The 14,246-nt window shown below is 41.1% G+C and overlaps 1 protein-coding gene across 3 annotated transcripts in view; it reads left to right on the plus strand.

Moving 5' to 3' along the window:
• Positions 1-14,246, plus strand: part of TNK2 (tyrosine kinase non receptor 2) — a 325,816-nt gene that overhangs the window by 97,547 nt on the left and 214,023 nt on the right. For all 3 annotated transcript variants that reach the window (XM_073626447.1, XM_073626446.1, XM_073626448.1), the window contains one exon: positions 4,766-5,075. The gene's annotated coding sequence lies outside the window, so the exon portion shown is untranslated. The remainder of the gene's footprint in view (positions 1-4,765; positions 5,076-14,246) is intronic.

The following is a 14,246-nucleotide window of genomic DNA, read 5'->3' on the forward strand; positions in this document are numbered from 1 at the left end:
AACCTGTCCTGTTAAACTGCTGTATGTTCTTGGCCACTGTGCTGCAGCTCAATTTCAGGGTCTTGGCAATCTTCTTATAGCCTAGGCCATCTTTATGTAGAGCAACAATTCTTTTTTTCAGATCCTCAGAGTTCTTTGCCATGAGGTGCCATATTGAACTTCCGGTGACCAGTATGAGAGAGTGAGAGCGATAACACCAAATTTTACACACCTGCTCCCCATTTACACCTGAGACCTTGTAACACTAACGATTCACATGACATCGGGGAGGGAAAATGGCTAATTGGGCCCAATTTGGACATTTTCACTTAGGGGTGTACTCACTTTTGTTGCCAGTGGTTTTGACATTAATGGCTGTGTGTTGAGTTATTTTGAGGGGACAGCAAATTTACACTGTTATACAAGCTGTACACTCACTACTTTACATTGTAGCAAAGTGTCATTTTTTCAGTGTTGTCACATGAAAAATTATAATAAAGTATTTACAAAAATGTGAGGGGTGTACTCACTTTTGTGAGATACTGTATGTACTGACAGGATCCTCTTAAGTCTTATTGATGTATTCAATAAGATGAGGAGAAATATGTAGATTACAGCAGCCATTTAGTCAGTTACTAAACCCACAACAGTAAAATCCGTCTGCACATGCAGTAAAGCATGCTTGTTATACTCAGTGTGGAACCTAAGGGGTTAATCCTCTGCATTGTATAAAAAGGCTGTTTGATTCTGTCTTCTCTGATCCTGCCCTTCTTCCAAAGTCCAAATCCATCTTATGATAGTACAGAGCTTTGGGGGCACTTTACACATGCTTAGTATGGTGTGTATTGCTAGAAAGTTTTCTTGGGCGGGTGCATGTGATCAGCACAGGGCCAATCAGCACTGTCCAGGGGGTCAGGGGTCCAGCAGCCTCAGAGGATAGTTAGAGGAGAATTAAACTCTTCTTACAAACTTTAACCAGTGCTCCGCCGGACACTGATAGACGTCACAAGACTGCTATATATATTGCTGATGAGAAAAGGTATCTCAGTTTACCGTATGTTTACTAAAATAATTGAATTTCCATGTGCTGTGTACTGTGGGAGACCAGATATAGTGAATGCAGGGTCCTAGGTTTAGCAACACTTTAACTTCTGACTACAGTGCCTCAAAAAGTATTCATACCCCTTGAAATTTTCCACATTTAGTCATGTTAAAACCAAAAACTTAAATGTATTTTATTGGGATTTTATGTGATAGACCAACACAAAGTGGCACATAATTGTGAAGTGGAAGGAAAATGATAAATAGTTTTCAATTTTTTTAACAAATAAATATCTAAAAAAATTGGCTTGCTATTGTATTCAGCCCCCTTTACTCTGATACCCCCAACTAAAATCCAGTGGAACCAATTGCCTTCGGAAGTCACCTAATTAGTAAATGGAGTCCACCTGTGTGTAATTTAATCTCAGTATAAATACAGCTGTTTTGTGAAGCCCTCAGAGGTTTGTTAGAGAACCTTAGTGATCAAATGGCATCATGAAAGCCAAGGAATGCACCAGACAGGTCAGGAATAAAGTTGCGGAGACGTTTAAAGCAGGGTTAGGTTATAAAAAAAATATCCCAAGCTTTGAACATCTCACAGAGCACTGTTCAATCCATCATCTGAAAATGGAAAGAGTATTTCACAACTGCAAACCTACCAAGGCTGGACAAGGAGAGCATTAATCAGAAAAGCAGCCAAGAGGCCCGTGGTAACTCTGGAGGAGCTGTAGAGATCCACAGCTCAGGTGGGAGAATCTGTCCACAGGACAACTATTAGTTGTGCATTCCACAAATCTGGCCTTTATGGAAGAGTGGCAAGAAGAAAGCCATTGTTGAAAGAAAGCCATAAGAATCCCATTTGCAGTTTGCGGTCGGTAAGCCATGTGGAGAACACAGCAAACATATGGTAGAAGGTGCTCTGGTCAGATGAGACCGACATTGAACTTTTTGACCTAAAAGCAAAACGCTATGTGCGGTGGAAAACTAACACTGCACATCACCCTGAACACACAATCCCCACTGTGAAACATGGTGGTGGCAACATCACGTTGTGGGGATGCTTTTCGACAGGGAAGATGGATGGAGCCAAATACAGGCCACTCTTGGAAGAAAACTTGAGACAACGACCCTAAACATAAAGCCAGAGCTACAATGAAATGGTTTAGATTAAAGCATATCCGTGTTGGAATAGCCCAGTCAAAGTCCAGACCTAAGTCCAATTGAGAATCTGTGGTAAGACATGAAAATTGCAAAAATGTCACTCTCTAGATGTGCAAAGCTGGTAGAGACATCCCCAAAAAGACTTGCAGACGTAATTGCAGTGAAAGCTGGTTCTACAAAGTATTGACTCAGGGGGGCTCAATACAAATGCACAACACACTTTTCACATATTTATTTGTAAAAAAATATTGAAAACCATTTATCATTTTCCTACCACTTCACAATTATGCGCCACTTTGTGTTGGTCTATCACATAAAATCCCAATAAAATACGTTTACGTTTTTGGTTGTAACATGACAAAATGTCAGAAATGTCAAGGGGTATGCCAAAGCATACAGGTCAGGTGCACAATTTGGCCAATCAGCAGCCTTCAATGCAATGTATTTGGGTACATCATCGCACGACTGCACAATTATCAATTAATGTAAAGCAGTGCCATATCGCAAAAAATGTCCTGTCATTAAGGGGGTAAAACCTTCTGGGGCTGAAGTGGTTAATTATCAACTTTGTGAAAAGAAAAAAAATAAATTTTAATCTTCTTTCCTGCATTTTTGAAAAACTTGTGGAAAAATATGACATTTTTCCTGGGATGATCAGTGGTGTTGGGAAAAGATGCATGTGAGCTGTGATGGAAACGTGTGCAAGTCTGTGCAGACTCAGGTGTCCGTTTATGAAGCAGTGATCAGCGGTGATCCTGAGGATCGCCACTGATCACAGTCCATAAACAGTTTATGAAACAGTGATAATCAGGGGGAGAAGTGTTCTCCCGCCGATGATCTCTGCACATGGAGAATCCTCATTGAATGATACAGTAACGGCCAGTTTATGAAGCTGCAATCTCAGCGCTTCACTGGTGATCTGTGTCAGAATTCACACTCCCAGATTCACCAGCTCAGAGATGAATGAATGAAGGAATGAAGAGAGAATCTCGGGGGATCTGAGGGGGAAGGAGGAAGATTTTTAACTTCCTTACGCCTCATTCAGACCCCCCAACACTGTAAGCATGTCCCCCTGTCATATTTATGTGTATACATATGTGTACATATATATATATAATGTGTATATATATATATATATAATGTGTGTGTGTGTGTGTGTATATACTGTACATGTATATATAATGTGTGTGTATACATATGTATATAATATAGGGGGACTCGTTATTTTATTAACATTAATCCATGCCGTCTGTCAGTGTATTGAGCGGTGATAATTTATCACTGCTTAATAAACTGACATCTCTGTATTTCTGTGAATTTCTGGTACTGTAATCTCGTAAAGTCTCACGAGATTCCAGTATCAGGGCCGATCTCCACTGTTGGAAGCATTTGTAGATCACTTCACTCCTCCAAAGGTGAAGCGATCTACACCGCTTCATAAACAGGCACACAGAGGAGAAAGATCTTCACTGTGAATGCCGGAGAACGAATCAGTGAATAGATTTCACTGCTTCATAAACGGACACCTCAGCGTGGCCTTAGTATTAGCTAAATAATGTTGTTCCTTATTGGACTTTGCTTTGATGCACTGAGGGGCCCAAAATCCAAGGGGGACCTTCGGGCTATCAAGGAACATAAATTACACATCATATTCCTGACTACCTATCACAAATTTGGAGGCCCTGGAGCACCAGTATGGTGGAAACACCCACAAAATGGTCATATTATAGAAAGCAAACACTCATAGGTATTTTCTGAAAGGTATAATGAATGTTTTGAAAAGACAAATTGTACCCAAGGTGGGGGCCGGTGCTTAACCCTCTGTATACTGCTACAGACCTTTCACTGCCAACAGTGAAGACGGGTACACTCCATGCACAACTCTTCCCTGGACTGACAGGAACTGTTTGTCACATAGCTAACGTCACAATGCAGTTGTGTGCTACAGTTACCTATATTGGCATGCACAATGCTTTGATTTCTTGTCAGCCCACTTTATGCATGAAGTTGAATGGGGCTTCTTTCTATCAGTCTTGGGCAGATGTCTGAATGGCCAGTTTTCCAAAGGGCTTTTGCTGTTCACTTACATGATATTTCAGCTGTTTGCATATCCAGAGGTATTTGTACTTTGTTCTAAACAGGGGTGTTTATTTTTCTGGACTGTATTCACTATGCATGTCTTATGCCACATAGTCTTATTCCTGCTCCAGAAAAAGTAGCAGCATCGTTATTAAAGAAAGAAAAATGAAACCACCCAACACATTGAGCAACGCCCTCTTGTAAAAGACTAAACAGGTGGCCGGTCCAGCAAACATCGAAAATGATTGACCTTTATCCCGTTTTTGAAAAATTGAAAGTGTCTGAGTTCTGTAAAAGCAGTGGCTGAAATACTGTATTGCTCATCCTAATAACATGTGATCTCCAGAAATCCTCACATAACCACATTTCAATGTAATTAGTGTGGTTTTTATGTCAAGTAATGTGTTGTATATTGCAGAAGAATCATAGGCTGTAAAATGACTGTGGAACAATTATGAGGGAATGGTTGCTTAATATGTGTTGATGTGCACTTCTGATATTCTAGGTGTGTTCCATCCAGTATGCTGTGTGTAACCACAAGGATGCACTGAAAATCACTGTCACATTGCTCACCCTTCTGCAAAACATTTGCTTCAAGATCATTTGTGAAGACATGTCACAGAAACTGTATTCGTGGCAAGAGATGTGGTTCTCCAGAAAATAAGAAACAGACGCTCCTGATTGGAGGAGCTTACAGTCAAATCAATGAATTATTTAATATGCAGCACATTAATGCAGTCAGAAGACAACCATTTCCATGAAGGGACTCTGATAATCAGCAGACAGGTGTACATACAGCCTGGACCAGTTTTGGGGTAAGTGACAGTTTGGAGTAAATGCTGTAGCAGATTGCTATTGTGACTCTATGGAACAAAAGAACCCTTGATGTCTGCAAGAAATTTGATAATAACCCTGAAAGGATACCATAATGTCATCTATTACAATCAGTCTGTAATATCTGTATTAGAAACTAGAGTGTTTTATGACTAAACTTGATCTAGTGTCTGTGATGTTTGTATAAAGCATTTACAAAGCAGTTCCCTTTTTCATTATTAGTAATGGACATTTGCTCATAATTAAAAACATTAAAGTGTTACTAAACCCACAGCAGTAAAATCAGTCTGTATATACAGTAAAGCATGTTTGTTATACTCATTGTGGTACCTAAGGGGTCAATCCTCTGCATTGTGTAAAAAGGGTACAGTCCCCAATCTATCTGCTGATAGAACAGAGCCTAGAAAGCAAGCTGTGCATGCTCATATTGGTGTGTGTTGCTAGAGAGTTTTTTTTTTCCTTGGTAGAGTGCATGTGATCAGCCCAGGGCCAATCGGCACTGTCTATAGAGGGTCAGGGGGCCTGCAGCCTCATAGGACAATGAAAACTCCTCCTACAAGCTTTAACCAAACACTGATAGAAGTCACAAGACTGCTCTAACTGCTGATGAGAAAATGTATTTAGCCGTTTATATTTACTGAAATAAATGCATTTCCATGTTCTGTGTACTGTGGGAGAGCAGATATAGTGAATGCAGGGTCCTGGGTTTAGTAACACTTTAATAATAATTTAAAAACCAAATTTCCTAGTAAAAGAAAATACTTGTGCAATGCTGCATTTTACTAATTAGATGACAGTAACCTTTGTCTGCTATGTCTGTCGGTGTCCTTCTTAATGCATGCATATTTACCATTGCAGTTGAGGCACAAAGGCAACGGACTGTAGTGTTCACATGCCACGTTTGTAATACTTAGAGGCAGGATTTACAAAAAATCCCGTCACGTTCAGGCTAGGTTCAAGTGGATGGGCCCATGCTGCAACCCTCCCTCCAACTGTGTTTATTTGGGGCTTAAAACCGATATTGGGGAGGCGACATAATGCCTCCTCAATTCCTGTCAAACGTCTTCTAAAAAAATGATCCCTTATGAATTGCTCTTCAGAGGGCTCACGCAAGTGTAATGCAGCCCTAAGTGCAATGTGATTGTAGCCTTCCAAAACAGGTGCATCCTGTGTCAAATATGACCACATCAATCATTCTTTTACAGTTGTTTTTGATATATTATTTCAAACAGTGACATTTAAAGTGTATTTTTGGGCAAAGCCTTTTGTTTTTATTATTGTATAGCATGGGAAAGGACTATCCACAGGGGGTATTCCTACCTTATGTTTGTCATGATGACCACTGTTACAGAAAAAATCTGAAAATGTAAAATCCAAAGTTCTAGTGTCGGTTCACACATACGCGATGCGGGAATCGGCACGATTCCAGTGCCAGTTCCCGCATCGCATAGAACTTGCAGGCAGTTCACACTACCCTATGCAAACCGCTGCGGGTGTGAATAGAAAGTTAATGACACCCGCAGATCGGTTCGCATATCACAGTGCGAACTGTGAATTCGGACAGGAATCAGATGGCATGGGTGTGAACAGACAAAAAAAAGGGTCTTGCACAGTTTTGGTCCAAATGCAGTGTGAATTCTGCCATACAATCTGTCTAAATTTGCATCGCACAGACATCGCATGTGGTCTGCACAGCAGTGCCGTGCAAATCACATGCAATGTCTGATATCGTGCTGGTGTGAACCGGCACTTAGAGTTGTCCCCACAAAAATAGGTCAGAAGAAATCTTATAATATGTCTAAGAGGGGAATTCCCCTCACTTTCAGAGGTATCTTCTTATTTCCTGTTGCATCTCTGGGATGAGAAATTTTCCCAATGGCACAAAGACAGCAACAATACCCTAACAGTAGAGCTGCACGATTCTGTCTAAAATGAGAATCGCATTTTTTTTTGCTTAGAATAAAGATCATGAGTTTCTCACAATTCTCGTGGCGTAATATCCTTTATAAACAGCCTAAGGGATGGGAAGTAGTTAATTCATTTTTAATGCATTAAATGCCTTTTAGAAAGTCCAGAAGGACACAACATGTCAGGTGGGAGGACCTTGTGGCATCATCACGCCGGTCCCACTGTGGAACGGATCAAGACTATGGTCTGGTAACACATGTGGACTGGAGTGTCTTTTATATGCATGAATACATTTGGACAAGCTTGATTTAATTTTAATAGTCAATAAGCATTGTGGAGTTTCTCTGTGTTTCCTTATGAGCATATGGGACCTGAAGTGTTCTTCAAAAACAGACCACAACTGTGAAGCAGATTGGAGGAGATTGTGACACAATGCTGTTTATGACCTTGTTGTAATATTAAGATGCACCTAAGGAGGTAAGGGCATATCTGGTAGCGTACTTGGGTGAATGTAACTGGCACATTGGAAAATTACTGATCCAAGACATTGAAAGAGCTGGATGATTTATTAGCACACTGGGACTTTTTGGACTCTTTTTGGACTGAATATATTTTATATATATATGGTTTGGAGGACCTAAACACGTTGATTGCAAGTTATATATTTATTTTGGCTTTATCGGCATATGCACTTTTTATGTCTGAATAATTATTTTGATAATATATGGTTGGCAGTTATCTATGATTTACATATACTGTATGTATGCAATTGTTTTGAGGAGCGCTGCACTATATAATAGAGAGAACCAATCAGATACATTTACTGTTTGGATATTCTGACAGCTGTGGGTGTCAGCTGTCAGTATACAATGGCAAGCAGAGGGGAATCTGTCCTCCTTGCTTTAATCTAGAAACTATGGTCTCTGCCTCTATTGCACTGTTATCAGTTAGCATTGCTCCCAGTTTGCTTACCCTTATGTTATGGAAATGAGGAGAGCAGGAGGTGTTGTTTAGTCCCAGCACATGCCTTGTCCTAGGTTGAAAACACTGCTTCTCCATATACACTGGGGTCAATTTACTAAAACTGGAGAGTGCAAAAACAGGTGCAACTCTGCATAGAAACCAGTTTCCAGGTTTTTCTTTGTCAAAGCTTAATTGAACAAGCTAGAAGCTGATTGGCTAACATGCACAACTATACCAGATTTTGCACTATTCAGTTTTAGTAAATCTACCCCACAGTACAATGAACTTTCTCACCCTAAGACAGGAGGCATGATTCTGGCAGGATAAGCAGGAGAAAAAAAAAAAGAAAATGAATGCTGTAACCACATCTATGTATTGGTAAGCTGCATTATATTACATTTTAGGTTAAATCTATAATAACCCAGGAAGGTAAAAGCTGGAGTGCTGGCTGTAGAGTGTTTCCTGTAGGTTTTACCCTGACAAGGTTTCTAGGTCACCGGAGTTATGCCTGGGGCATGTAGGAAGTTGAACTGCATTCCTAAGTACATTCCAGTGAGTGTGCCCACTGAGGCGAACTCTGTGCACCAATGCAAGATGAAATTATGCAGCTTGTGCACTGACTGTTACTGCTCTGTTTATTTCACTTTTTTTTGCAGAGTATGCATTTTCATAAAATATTTAATTGCGTTTAAAAAACAAAAAAAAATAAATTCAAGTTTATTCTTTTGAGAATGAGAGAGCAGGATGACATAGCATGGAAGATGAAATGTGTAGAACTAAAAAAAATGGTGTCCTCCATCTCTCCAGAAATACTGGAGAGATGAACAGAAGGGGGGGGAGGGGGGGTGATTTACTAAAGGCAAACAAACTGGTTGTCCTCTGCAAGTGCAGTCACCCCAGAGCTTAGTAAATGAGCTAAAGTTTCACTTTGCAGAGAATACCCAATCACCTGCAAGGAAAAAAAAAACATTTTTGCTTGCACATGATTAAATGATGGTAGTCAGCAAAGCTTTTGCTCATTTACTAAACTCTGGAGGAACTACTCTTGCAGAGTCTATTTGCCCCTAGTAAATCAACCCCATAGGGTCCATTTTGTATGTTTGAGATACAGCATACCCCTAGTAATGATTGGATTGTTATGTATCAAATACTAAGAAAGCAGTCAATCACAATGTGGTTTATTTACTAAAGCTGGTGTGTGCAAAATCAGGCTCACTTCTGCATAGGAACCAATCAGCTTACAGGTTTTGTTGTCAAAACTTAAAGCGGGATTCTGTCCCTGAAAAAAAAAAATTAAAAGTCAGCAGCTACAAACACTGTAGCTGCTGACTTTAAATAAGTACTTACCTGTCCTGGGTGCCCGCGATGTCGGCCGCCCGAGGCCGACCCGTCCCTCAGCTCTCGGGGTCCCGGCACCGCCATCCTAAGTAAGGGAAACAGGCAGTGGATCCTTGCGGCTTCACTGCCAGTTTCCTACTGTGCACGCGCGAGCGGCGCGGCGCACTGTGACTGGCCCCGTGGTATTCTGGGAACACACACAGTTCCCAGAAGACAACGGGGCCGCTCACTGAGGAGCAGAACACGCCGCAGAATAGGAGGAGGCAGATTAGGAAGACTGCCTAGCAACAAGGGTTTAGGTAAGTTTATTATTTTTTTTTTTCCAAATGTTTTTTTTAAATTTTTTTTTAGGATTTTTCATGCATTTTTTTTTTTTTTAGGGTGGCCCTCCACTTTTAATTGAACAAGCTGAAGTTAGAAACTGATTGGCTACCATGCACAGCTGCACCAGATTCTGAGTACACCAGTTTTAGTAAATCTACCCCATTGTGTTGCATTTTATACTCCTTTTATATACAGCTTTTTTAGCGTTGAGAGGACCATAATGACTAATATGTTATCAATGGCTGTAGACTGGAGTTTTAGAACATACCCAGACAGCAATGATAGACCCCTGAAGTTTTCTACATGGGTTTTGTAAATAACCGTTCAGGGACCTGTTGTCTTGGGCTGTCTCTGGCTTCTCATGCCGCCCTCTGTGTTAGGACACAGTACTTTATTTCCAGTTGTATCCTCTGCCCATAGAACATACTAGCCTTTACAATGCCAGAAGCGTCAGTAGAAGCACAAGGATGTAAAGAGAATAATCCATTCATTTTCTACAGTAGTTCCTCTGTATACACACAGTTGTATGTACCTTATAGGGCTCCATCTGACTTATCTGCACTCAAGCAGTGAATGCATAATAGGAGAAAACTGCTTAGAAAATGGTGTGTAAAGGATTTCTGCACTGGTGTTACTTTAGATCACCCCTGATACAGTGATTCTGATTTAGAACAATGTATCTTCTAACTAGGTTACACAACCAGTTACAGTGTACATATTGCTAGTTTACTAATTAATGTACTTTGCTACGCAGAGTATGTTCCAGTGTCCAAACTTACATGAGTTAAGAGTTGGGGTCCTTTCACACGGGATTGATCCACTTATCCCCACTGAGCAGGCAGATGACAGGTCCGTCTCTGCTTACTGTGTGGAGATGGACCTGTCAAAGCCCCGCTGTCCTTTATGGCAATTGGATGAAAATGGACCGCCTGTCTGTTTTCATCTGATCCCATCCGATTCTCCAGATGAATAGAAAATAGGGTTTCCATCCATCTGGATTTCACAGACAGGATTGGATATCGGCGGACATGTCACCACTGACATCCACCGCTCTATAGGGCTGAATGGAGCGTTTGATCAGATCTGCCTGAAAAACTGGCAGGCGGACCTGATTGGAAAGCCTGTGTGAAAGGGGCCATAGTGTACCTAATATAAAAAAATGTGTTTTCCCCAACATTTGACATTTGCAGGAACAATGCAGCATGAAGTGTGAATTGATATCACTAAAGCTGACATGAAAATCCACGCTTTGCACATGGTTATAGTGCAAGTGCATAAAAAAAAACAGTGCACCTATGCTGATGTCTTTGCCAGAGGCTTCAGATGGAAGATGGATGAGTTTGAACTTGCTGACGACTAAAGAGATAAACTATGTTATTGGGGCGTCTGCCTTTCCACGCACATGCACTTTAATGGCATCCCAGTCTTAGTCCATAGGGTTGAATATTGAGTTGGCCCACCCTTTGCAACCATAACAGCTTCAACTCTTCTGGGAAGGCTGTCCACAAGGTTTAGGAGTGTGTCTATGGGAATACCTCTGTGCCTGCCAGTCAAATTCCTCCACCCCAAATTCGCTCATCCGTGTCTTTATGGACCTTGATTTGTGCACTGGTCCAAATCATTTGTTTGAGGGGGATTATGATGTGGGGTTGTTTTTCAGGGGTTGGGCTTAGCCCCTTAGTTCCAGTGAAGGGAACTCTTAAGGCGTCAGCCTACAAAGACACTTTGGACAATTTCATGCTCCCAACTTTGTGGGAACAGTTTGGGGATGGCCCCTTCCTGTTCCAACATGACTGTTCAACAGTGCATAAAGTTTGGGGTGGAGGAGCTTGACTGGCCTGCAGAGTCCTGACCTCAACCCAATAGAACACCTTTGGGATGAATTGGAGTGGAGACTGCAAGCTAGGCCTTCTCATCCACATCAGTGCCTAACCTCACAAATGTGCTTCTGGAAGAATGGTCAAACATTCCCATAGACACACTCCTAAACCTTGTGGACAGTCTTCCAAGAAGAGTTGAAGCTGTTACAGCTGCAAAGGGTGGACCAACTCAATATTGAACCTTACGTACTAAGACTGGATGCCATTAAATTTCATATGCATGTAAAGGCAGGATTCACTTGGTAGTATAGTGTAAGTATTCCCAGTCTTCTATTGCATTGGGAAGGGGAATCAGCAGGAAACGTGTACTAAAAGACAAGGTAGCTACCATTGCTGGTTGCTAGCTTCAGTTTGAGACACAGGCCTGAAAAAAACATGCAGGTCAGAAATGTAAGAGTAAAGTCACTTACAATACATTCTTGTGCCAAGTCAGTCAGAAGATAGACAGCTCAGAAATGGCTAAAAAAGGGAGCGTAATGTATAGGTTGAACATAACTCTGCAACTCGGCATATAAGTGACCATGTTCCCTGGACATATAGACATCCACGTGATCATGTAGATCATGCAAAAGTGTTCTGGTTACCTTCATTGCGATCTTCCCCTGCCATTTACAATTCCTTTTTAGAAAATAAAGCCCTCTGTCTGGTGTGCTACAGAATTTCTATGTATCTATGTTCTACTTTTTACATATGGCAAACAAATGATTAGCTGCAGCTTTACAAATGTGTGTTTCTCCAGCAGATGTGAAAGTCACTGTCATTATGTTTGTCAGCTTCCATTCTTTATAGAATAATCCTGGATCACCACTTTGTATTCAGTGGCTATTTATGCAAACTAGAGAATGGAGACACATTGTTTTGCACATAAGGATTGATACGTATATATGCGTTATTATGCTATAAGAGGTATAGTGGCTAGTAGATTAATAGGAGGTTTTGCACGGCACAGTTTTATTTTATTTGAAAAGTTGTGGCAATGATAACGTTCACTAGATTACAATGTACTTGTGACAATTAAGCTAAATGATTTTCCATCTCTTGTATCCTCAGACCCCCTCTGCATGTCTCACGTGTATTTTCAGCATTGCAGCCCCATGCCTGGCATATGGAGGGTTTTATCTGATAAAAGCTGCTTACAGTACGGTACTTATGTTGAGCCCAAAGCTGTTCCTGACAGAAGACTGTCCTGCCTTTGATTAATGAAGAGTGTTGGTTTCATTTTCATAGTCCTGATGTGCACATACACTGTGCCTCTACTGATTGGGCAATTTTGTTTACTTATATTTTGTTAGCTAGACTCTCAAAATAAACTCAAATATTCTTTCAAAATTAAGTTTCAGCATTTGTTAACAAAATACATTCTTATCAAGCTGAAAAGAGAAATACTACCCTGTTGGGGCATATCATAAATCCCATTTATGGCTTAAATTCCCTATTTTCTTGAATGATCTGGGAGTCTGTATGTAAAAGTAAGTAATCAAAGAGCTTGTTTATTGTCATTGAACTTATTTTTTATAGTTTATTTTTCCATTTTAAGTTTTACGATGTTTAGGACAAGGTAAAAAAAAAAAGTCTATTTGGCCTATACATGCATTTTCCTTAAAGTGGATGTAACCCTCACATATACCCAGTGAAGTGAACAGCCTCAGATGATACACAGAGATGAAACAAATCTCCCTACATAAGTTTTACATGTATATCTGCTGTCTTCAGCTTTATATATTGTTTAGAAAGTGCACGTCCTGTTAGTTGATTATTGCTAGACACTGTGAGCCAGCTGATTGGAGGAAAGGCACACACCCCTCCCCACACATGCAGAGGTTGCCTTTTAAAGGGTTTGTTAACAAATTTATATAAGACCATGCTAGCCCCTCTATTAGAGGCTGGTATAACACACTATGGGGGTTATTTACCAAAGGCAAATCCTCTTTGCACTACAAGTGCAAAGTGCACTTGGAAGTGCAGTCGCTGTAAATCTGAGGGGTAGATCTGAAATGAGGGGAAGCTCTGCTGATTTTATCATTTAATCATGTGCAAGCTAAAATGCTGTTTTTTATTTTCCTCGCATGTCCCCCTTGTATCTACAGCGACTGCACTTCCAAGTGCAATTTCAAGTGCACTTTGCACTTGTAGTGCAAAGTGGATTTGCCTTTCGTAAATAACCCCCTATGTAAGTAGTTTTCTAAAAAGAGCGTTCTAATTACCGAATTTGAGCTGTTTTTAGGCTGGTCACATGACTCGTGGACGCTTTACAGCTCCGATGGATGTCTTCTGCAGGAGGGGCCGTGATCTCCCTCTGACGTCAGATGGGGATTTCATGTGGCCATTTGTCTCCTCCGCAGAAGCTCTGTATCGTAGCTGTAAAGCAGCTGCAAGTCACATGACCGGCCTGAAGATAGCTCAAATTCGGTATTTAGAACACTCGTTTTTGAAAACTACTTACAGTGTGCTAGGCAGGGGCTGGCAGTGACAATTTTAGGTTTTTATTTTACAAGAATAGCAGGCGGGCTGGAGACAGACACAGAGAGGGAGATGGCAGGCAGGGGGGGGGGTGAGGGGGGAGAGAGGAGAGCAGAGCAGGGCAGCGTATGATGCAGAGACGTACTCTGACCACGGTGGTAAGGGCTGAGCAGCCCTGATTTTCGTGGTCAGCGCAGAGAGGGGATACAGAAAGTGCCAGGTTCAGGGAGGTTTTTTACAGTTTAGAGGGGGCAGATTACACAGCACAAGCACTGTGCT

Source organism: Aquarana catesbeiana, linkage group LG04 (assembly GCF_042186555.1).
Source record: "Aquarana catesbeiana isolate 2022-GZ linkage group LG04, ASM4218655v1, whole genome shotgun sequence".
Classification (NCBI taxonomy): Eukaryota; Metazoa; Chordata; class Amphibia; order Anura; family Ranidae; genus Aquarana; species Aquarana catesbeiana.